The following is a 10,234-nucleotide window of genomic DNA, read 5'->3' as shown; positions in this document are numbered from 1 at the left end:
TTTGCGCATTCTTGCCTGTGTACATGCACTTTGGGTACTCGGTCCAGAAAAGGTTAGCCATCACTGTTCTACTTGAACCTATTAGACATTTAATTTATTAACCCCATAGGCATCTAATAGTAACCACAACATAAAGAACAAAAAACTTACATTGTGATATTACAATGTAATTCCAGCCTTTCATGCTTGGTACTTGAACATGTAAGTAATGCGGTTTGCACTGCATCATCACATGTTATTTATAATTTACCTTCATGTGTCTGTTGTCGTGGAGAAAATCTAAGTGGTTGCTAAGAGTCAACACTGATTTGATAGACATAGTCCATTAATTCATGTCTCTATTCAGTCATAAACTCTAAGGAGCAAGCATCAAAATGGCAGCATTTTGTTTATCTGAAAAATCAGATGAAAATCTGTGGATTCAAGGTTTCACCCAAATAAATCCTTGAAATATTTATATATACCTCTTTAAGTTCAAAAGTAAAATGATAGCACAATACTCTCTCCATTGTCTATCAAAGGATATATAGATAACTATTTATATATTTATTATTGATTTATTGGTTGATAATTTTTCTTTCTACAGTTGTGAATATTCAAAATAGTTGAACTGTATTTATTTTAGATTTTTTTTAAAAAAAATCCTACTTTTATTATTTTTATAAATAACTCAAGATGGCAAACATAGCTAATAGTCCTTCTTCCTTCTATTTTCCACACAACAACTCTGTTGTTGAACGGGGCTGGGAGAAAGTCACCCAACTGGCTTTCATGCCTAAAGCAAAACTAGAACTCACACTCTCCTGGTTTTCTAGCATGGTACCTTAATCATTAGATCAAACTGTCCTAGATTTAATAAAAACATAAATATTTGAGGCAACATTGCTAGTCCAACATTGTTTTAAAAATAAAAATATATCGTAGTTGCATATATAATGCACTACAATGTAACATTTACAATGATATAAAATACTTAGGATGTATATGCATCCTAGAGTTCAAGCAGTGAACTTGGTCATTTTAGACTGAGTTAGGACAAGATGCAGGAAATACAGGCTGTAGCAGAGAAAAGATTTTATGTTGATTTTTGACTATAAACCAATAAACGTTTTAATCTGAGGGGACAGGAGAAAAAGTAAGAACATACAAACTGGATACAAAATTGGATTGGATTATATTACAAAATAGATTGGTTTGATAAATTGTATGATCTAGTAAAAGGAAGATAATGATTGTGAATTTAGCGAAACGTGGAGGATCACAAAGGTCATAGCAAAACTGATAAAAGAGAGAAGTAGAATAAATCTGATACTCCCTCTAAACAAACCTTCCTAATGGATTCTATCAGAAAAGGGAAACAGACAAGGGCAGCAAGGCGATTAAAGTAATTGGCTTGCTACTCATGTCACTATCAGTTCATCACACCATTCAGCTTCTCTTTTCAGCTTTGAAAAACTGCAAGGGTGTTTGAAGATCTTACAAGGCCAAAATTTTCATTAGCTCTCCTACATCCTTTAAAATCACTCTTGGCTGATTTGAAGAGACCCGATTCCATTTTTACTTCAATCATCCTGAAGATTTAAACAACATACTCCATTTAAAGGAGTCATCAGATTTCCTAAGTACATTATAAACTTTGTAGCTTTCTACCATTGACCAAACCCAACATATGGAGTGTGGCAGAACCTGACATTCCTAATTTACTGTTTCCCAGCAGTTTCAATAAATCTCATAGATTCAACATAAGCAAAGGAAGCCTGCGGCTAGGAGAGCTTTATACTAGTTTTATAGTCATCATGTGAATTCTTTCGGTAGAATTTTAGCCACAAATACATCTTACTAACATATAAGGGAATTGGTTGTAAGTAAGGGCAGGGGCTAAAAGCTACACTCTCATGAAACAATATAGAATCCAGACCCAATCTTACTTAGAATAGGTGACATTCCATGAATACAAACTATTCTGAAACTGACAATAATTAGCGGTTATTAGTCCAAACTATTTAATGGAGACGCATTTGTTTTGTAAACTGAAATTTAATTTGGATTTTTTTCAGATAGATTTCAGGATTTGATTCAGTACTGATTTTGCCTGTGGGGTATGTGTGCAAACTTTCTTGGTTCTTCTTAATGTCTTACTGGTTTTCAATATCTTGGGCTTGATTTGGAGGGTTGGGAATGAGAGATTATGTTTCAGTGGTTCTCCTTTTCCAGGTTCAATTCTGTTTGGTGCTGGAAAGGAAATAGTAAACCTGAACAGTTATTGTATATTTCAGTATAACTTTATGGCAAGCCTTGCCATTTAGATTTCCCTTGCCATTCAAAGTGCCGATTGTTATCTATAAAGCCCTTCATGGCTAAGGGGCTGTATATTACAGGATAGCCTTTCTCCAATTGTTTCTACCTATCCTACAAAAATTGGCAGGGTCAGGATGCTTCAACTCCCATCAAGACATCATCCTAATGAACCTTGGATATGTACCTTCTCTATCACTTCTATTCCTGGACCAGCATTATCCCACTGTCCATACAGTCCTGATCCTGCAAGAAAGTTTTTTTAAAAAAAAATTGTAATATGTTTTTAATCTTCCTTGCATATTACTTTAAAGGATTTGCAATTATGCAGCCAAACAAACAAAAGGGGAAAAAAATCAACAAGGTTCCCAAATATTGAAGGTACTCTTGATTTTCTAATTGCTGCCATCAGCCTATTGTAGAACTAGAACACCTCTTGAGAGCTAAACTCCATCCCATCTGTCTCTAAAATCCCATGGAGCTCATTCTCAAGTATTTTCTGATGTGAAAGGATAAGAAGCCTGAAGGAAGAGTTGTATACTTTGCAAAAATAAGACAAGGGAGGGGGGAGAAGAAGCAGACTGCCTCTTGCAGTACAAGTGTGGCATAATTAATTGTGTGTCACAAGTCCAAATATTTTGGCTTGTACTTTACGGGTGGTTAGTTTGTTGCTCCATTGCTATTCCTAAGAGATTGCTGCTTCACATAGTTGTAAATCAGAAAGACCGGCGCAAAAAACTTACTCAGGTGCATCTCTTCATTATGTTCTTGTCTCCCTTGTTCTCAAGGTAATGATTTGACTGTGTAACCAATTACTTTATTTTCTTGGGAAAAAGAAGAAGAAGCTATGCGAATATATTGTATATATCTATTAAAATAGTTTATTTTTATGAAAAGTAATACTCCGTTATGTCATTGACTTTCCAAGTTAAACAAAAAAAAAACATTATGTTGAGATGGCTCTATAAAATATAAAAGAACAAGCCCAGAGAAGCAGAAAATCCACATGGCTTCAATCATCTTGTTGTAACTGCTCCAGAACATGGCCTGGAGAGAGAAGTAAATGCCCTTAGCCACAGGAAAATAGCCTACCCATGACTTAAGTCTTTTGGGAGGAGAAAGGTTAACAACAACTGTAAGAAATGTGCACTTACATTGACTGGTGGTAGTACATGTTAGTAGTAACTACTAGCTGCCTGGTGTGTGTTTTATACAATTTGCACAAAAGTTGCTTACATTAATTACACAGTCTGTCTGTTTCTCTCTCTCTCCCTCCCTCCTTCTCCTTCTCTCGCCTCCCTCTCTCTCCATACACATACATACATACTCATACATGAATACAAATGAGATCTCTTGAAGAGAAACAACTGGCACAGAAACAACTGGAAGGTTATGAAAGCAGAAAGCACCAATCTGTTAGGGCCATAAGGAATAGGGCTGAAAATGGGAGAGATCCTATTGTTTTTCTTTCTGATAGCTTACAGCAGAGGTCTTCAAACTTGGCAACTTTAAGACTTGTGGACTTCAACTCCCAGAATTCTCCAGCCAGCATAGCTGGCTGGAGAATTCTGGGAGTTGAAGTCCACAAGTCTTAAAGCTGCCAGGTTTGAAGACCTCTGGCTTACAGTATCTCGCATACATACAAGTAGTAAGCAATAGGGAAGGAATGCAGAGTTTTTCTCAAGGGGACTTGCACAGGTTTCTAGACTATGATTTCCATTTTTATAAAATCATGACGCTATTATTCCTGTTAACATGTTAAGGTTAAATCGCTAATGCAGACAGATGCAATTATGTATGAGCAATGATATGAATAACTGGAAAAATGTTCACAGAAAAGATTGAAATGAACGATGATCAGACTAGAAGACCTCCAGGATCTCTTCTAACTCAGTTAATCTATTATTCTAGTCTGTTTTAACAAGAATCAATGCATGGGAAAGAGTGTCCATAATGAAGTATACCTGCATTGTCTTTATACTTGAAAAATCCTAAAAAGAATCAGATTATCAATAAATCAGCAGCTATTTATTGCCTATTAATATTATTATGTATAATAAATAATGCAGATGGCTATCAAAACTTGTGAAAGTACAGGTAGTCCTTGACTTGTGACCGCAATTGAGACCAAAATTTATGTTACTAAGTGAGACATTTGTTAAGTGAGTTTTGCTACATTTTACAACCTTTCTTGCGATAGTTGTTAAGTGAATCACTGTACTTAACAGGCTTGTTAAGTGAATCTGTTTTCCCCATTTGACTTTGGTTGTCAGAAAATAGCAAAATGTGATCACATGACCCCGGGACATCGCAACCATCATAAATATGAGTCAGTTGCCAATCATTCAAATTTTGCTCATGTGACCACGGGGATGCTGCAATGATCATGTGAAAAATGGTCATGTCACTTTTTCAGTGCTGTTGTAACTTTGAATGGTCACTAAACAAACTGTTGGAACAAATAACAAATAACAACAACAGAGTTGGAAGGGACCTTGCAGGCCTTCTAGTCCAACCCCCTGCCCAGGCAGGAAACCCTACACCATCTCAGACAGATGGTTATCCAACATTTTCTTAAAAATTTCCAGTGTTGGAGCATTTACAACTTCTGCAGGCAAGTTGTTCCACTTATTAATTGTTCTAACTAATTAATTGTTCTAAGTCATGGACTACCTGTATTGACCAAAACTTCTTACACACAAAGGCATCAATTTGCCCTAGGTTGAGGCTCCTGTCCTAAATGTACCACATAAAACTTTGATTTACATCCTCCATATATAATGTTGCTAAGAATACATACATACATACATGCATATATATATTTGAACAAACACACACACACAGCAGTGGTGGGTTTCACTTACCTTTGCTACTGGTTCGCTCATGCGTGCCACTTCTGCGCATGCGCAGATCATATTTGATGACATCTGGGCAGGTGGGCGGAGCCTCCTGCCACTGCTGCTACCAGGTCACCTGAACCGAGGTGAACCAGTAACAACCCATCACTGACACACTGTTAAATACTCTCAGCCCGAGCATAACATGAACCTTAACTTTTCAGTTACTTCCTAAGCTGAGCCTCTGATTTTCTTTCAGTTCTTCATACTAATCATTTCTGAAAGAATTATGATTTACCCTTTAATCTTAACTTCTAATTACAAATAAATCTAAAGTATTTAAATTTAAGCAATCGGTGTCATTTTTTTTCTTTCCCCAATTCCAGCTTTAGACTTTTAAATATTGAGTAGTGGTGCGGGGGGCATATTTTTCATATAAAAAACTACATTATGGTTCTGTGTAAAAAAATAAAGCAAGCTATGTGTATGAATAATGTCCTTTGAGATCCATGCTTATTTCTAATCACTTATGGAGAACTTTCCTCTCTTATAGTTGCCGTCATTCCTCTTTCAAAATGCAGATCAGGACATCATAAACAAGAATAAGAAGATCTCATAACAAGAATAATTACATATATACTGGCTGCTTTAGGAATGCACATTTACTTTTGAGATCCATGATAACATGCTCCAATTTGGGATTATTCTTAATAGACAAATTCAAAAATGACACCATCGAACAAACAGCCCCCCCTGCTGTTTGAGTATAGGAAATTCAGGAGGGAGGTTGCAAATCACACATCCTAAATATGATTCTGGCTCTTTGTTTTTGAGGATAGTTCTTTTGAGTCTGTAAATTAGCAATGTCTGAGAGATCACATATTCCCTATTACTCAGAAGCAGCAATTCATACTGCTTCTTCAGTATGGATCCATATAGGTTACCAAAAAGAAAAAAAATATTCTTTTAAACTGCTGTGGGAAAATGTTTTATTTATCTTTTGTGAATGAAATAAACATTTGCATTAGACTGGAAAGTTGAAGAAACATCCTGGAAAAAGGCATTGGCAGAGCACTTTGACAATGCTGCCAAAAAAACTGTGTGCATGTAATCATCTGGAACTGAGCTTGACTTAAGGATGTCTTTACTATTCATGCCAAAGAAGTAAAATGGAATTAAATGTTGGACACGCTGGATTTATTATGTTTCATACTGGACCTACTTCAGCATAAAACTCTTTGTTATTTTTTGCTTGGGGGGAAAACTTCCTCAGCATGTAAATTATTAACTAGTGAACATATGGGGACTGCACAGGTGTAGCGAAGGGCAAGCCAACATTTTGGTGGGCTGAACATCATATTACAGCCTACTAAACTCAAAATATTTTTAAGATTAAGAAGATAAGAAACAAAGGTTACAGCTTGATTCTTATCTTAAGAGAGAATACCAATTAGTGATATAAACAGTTTACTTCTCTGGATTTTTTATGCAAGGAATGTAAATCCTTAATCATATGTGATAGTCTAGCAAAAAGAGACCAAGATTCTTACAGATTCCCAGCACATAAAGGTAAAGGTTTTTCCTCTTAGGTAATGTCCAATGCTAGGGGGTGATGCTCATCTCCATATTTTAGCTGGGGGAGCCAATGTTGTCAGAAGACATTTTCTGCGATCATGTGGCCAGCATGACTATATACTCAGGGTTACAGAATGCTATTACCAGGTGTGGGTTCTACTTACTTTTACTACCAGTTCGCAGCAGGATTGGGCACATGCACTTGCTTCTGCGCATGCACAGAACTTCGTGATGACATCAGAGTCAGTGGGCGGAGCCTCCCCCAGTTTTACTACCGGTTCGCAAGAACCGGTCTGAACCGGAGGCAACCCACTACTGGCTATTATCTTCCCACCAAAGCAGTACCTATTTATCTACTCACATTTGCATCAGGGGTGAAATCTAAAAATTTTCCCTACCAGTTCTGTGGGTGTGGCTTAATTGGTGGGTGTGGCTTGGTGGTCAGATGGCTTGGTGGGCGTGGCCAATAACAATAAATAATAAAAATAATAAACAAAGTATAAAAAAACAATAAGAGGTACCAAAAACCAACTTTCACACTTTATACACATACAACACAACACAACTGACTCACACACAATGTAAAAGCAGCTGCACTTCACACTTCACATAGCCACAAAAAGCTCAAAAACCAACTTTCACACTTTACACACACACAACACAACACAACTGACTCACACACAATGTAAAAGCAGCTGCACTTCACACTTCACACAGCCACAAAAAGCTCAAAAACCAACTTTCACACTTTACACACACACAACACACACACACACACACACAATATGCCACATACAGCTTTCTGAGATTTTGTGTGTTTGTGTATTAGAGTGAAACACTACAGAAACACACCAAATCTCAGAAAGCTGCACAAATATTTTATTATTTTATTTTATTTTATTTTATTTTATTGTGGACTTCAAATCCCAGAGTTCCTCAGTCAGCAAAGCCAGCCAGTTGATCACCGAGGAAATAGATTAGCTGAGTGATTGATTCTGTCTGGCTGAAACTGAAACTGCTTTTGGGCTGTGGCCATGCGTTCATCAGTAATCAGGTAAGTGCCTTAGAATCTCTACTTTTACTTGTAGAAAACATGTTTTCTACAAGTAAGAATACAAGTAAGGTTCTGCTGTTTTTTACTTTTAAAGGCCTGTTTCGGCTGAAGCAAAACCGGCTTTTAAAAGTAAAAAAAAAAACCTCTGCAGATGGTGCGACTCAGCAGAGGCGGGGGGGGCGGGACCAGGGATTTTTGCTACCGGTCCTCCGAACCAGCAGCTGCCATCGCTACCGGATCGCACGATCCCATCCGATCCAGGAGCATTTCACCCTGATTTGCATGCTTTTGAACTGCTAGAACAGGGGTGTGAAACTGGCAGCCCGTGGGCCAGATGCATCATGCCCAGGCCACGCCCACCCCAGCTCCATGAAGAGGAAAAACATTGTGATACGTCACGTGACAGCAATGTGATGGTTTAAGTTTGACACCCGTGGTGCTAGATGGACAGGAACTGGGGCAAGGATGGGAGTTCATCCCATTGAGCAGCATTCAGGTCTTGAACTGGGGCTCAGTGTCTTTCAAACCACTGAGCCATCATGTCCACTCCCAGTACACCAAATAATATCTCATTCTGTTCCTTATGGATCAAGCATTTGTATGGAGGATTCAGACTGAAACATTCACCGTGTACTTTGTATTTTACGGTGGGAAAAGAATTTAAATTACCGGTTGTTAGAATTCTAGAACAAAATTCTTTTCACCTTCATCCTACTATGAACTCCCAGGTTCTACCTGAAACTAGTTATTAGGATGCTGCAATTCAGGGATGGAAAAAGTCACCAGGCTTACTGTAAAAAGCATCTCATCATTTCCCGGAGGTTAAATTTAGCATTCAGCATTGTCCTGTCTCACCATTTTTAAAAATGGGTTTGTTAATAGCTAGATATTGGAAATTAGATGTGATTTTTAGAATAGAAGAGTGGAATTCTGAAATGTGGAAATTAGCCATAAATGATAAAATGACATGTGATATTAAAATTAGAAGTGGTGTGTATAAAGAAGATATTTTCTGGAAGACTTGGAAACCATTCGTGGACTATGCGCTTGGAAAATTGGACGCTTCGGTACCTGTACCTCGAGAACGTGGATTTTGGCAATTATGAGGACATATCCGAAGACCCAAATCTTCCTTTTTTTTTATGTATAGCACAAGGGTGTAATAATGTATTTTCTTTTTTGTTTGTTGGAAAAAAGTAATAAATTTTTTTTTAAAAAATGGTTTTGTTAAATCCTACATAGGATTCAAATTAATTTCTGTACTCATATAATCAGATTTTTAAAATAAATATATTCTACATTCTGGGAAGATTAATAGAATCTATGCTTTACTAACAATAAACCTCAGAATTCACTTAATATCTATGGAGATCCTCAGTCATCCAGGTCATGGTTATCCCAAAGGTGCTTTTTCAAAAGGCAATCGGTCTTTCTTTGTTTTTCCTAAAAGATGTTTCACTTCTCATCCAAGAAGCTTCTTTAGTTTGGAACTGAAGAAACTTTTGGATGAAAAGTAAAGGGTCTTATACAAAAAACAAAGTAAACCTAGTTGCCTTTTGAAAAAGCATCTTTGGAAGAATTCAATTAATAGTTTTGTCAAATCCAGCAAGAATGCTTACTTATTAATGTTCCTCTAATCTTTGTTTCTTTCAGGCTATTTCTTAGGCTTTTTGATGGGATTAGCAACTAATGACTCAAGGCTGTATCTGTTGATTATTGATTATTTTAATATTATAGGAGTGGGCTATCCTAGTTTTTAATGCTGCTGCTGAAGGAGTGATCCAGTCCAATCAAAAAAGGAACACAGAGTTGCTCTTCAAAGTGAGATGGGCACAATATAAATTTAATAAATAATAATGCTGGCTACATTCCACTTGACTTTCCGAAGAACTGACCTAGTTAGAAGAGCATTAAACAAAAACTTAGTTCCACAGAGCCTTATGCCAAACTGACCTCTTTATAAATCCATTCCCATATACAGATAGCCCTCGATTTACAGCCTCAATTGATCCCAAAATTTATGCTGTTAAGCAAGATATTTGTTAAGTCAGTTTTGCCCACTTCATGACCTTTCTTGTCATGGTTGTTAAATGAATCACTGCATTTGTTAAATTAGTAACACAGTTGTTAAGTGAATCTGGCTTCCTCAATGGGTTTGCTTGTCAGAAGATCACAAAAGGTGAACATATGACCCCGGGACAATTGAAAGATTGTACACCTAAGCTTTTATCTACCACTTGTTGTGACCCAGGCCCAAGTAGGTAGTATTAGATGCAATCAGTTCAAAAACAAACACTTTATTAGAACAGCTGAGAATTAACTCATTCTCAACATAGTCCAAACTAAATCAAAGCAAATTCTTCAAAACACAATTCTTTAGTCTTATCACCAACCTTGGTCTAATTAGGCAAACTGCCAAATGGTTTTCTTGGCAAAAGTTCAAAAGCAGAAGAAGCCGACAAGAAACAAATGC

Source organism: Ahaetulla prasina, chromosome 8 (assembly GCF_028640845.1).
Source record: "Ahaetulla prasina isolate Xishuangbanna chromosome 8, ASM2864084v1, whole genome shotgun sequence".
NCBI classification, from domain to species: domain Eukaryota; kingdom Metazoa; phylum Chordata; class Lepidosauria; order Squamata; family Colubridae; genus Ahaetulla; species Ahaetulla prasina.
Note: the sequence above shows the minus strand (reverse complement) of the source record.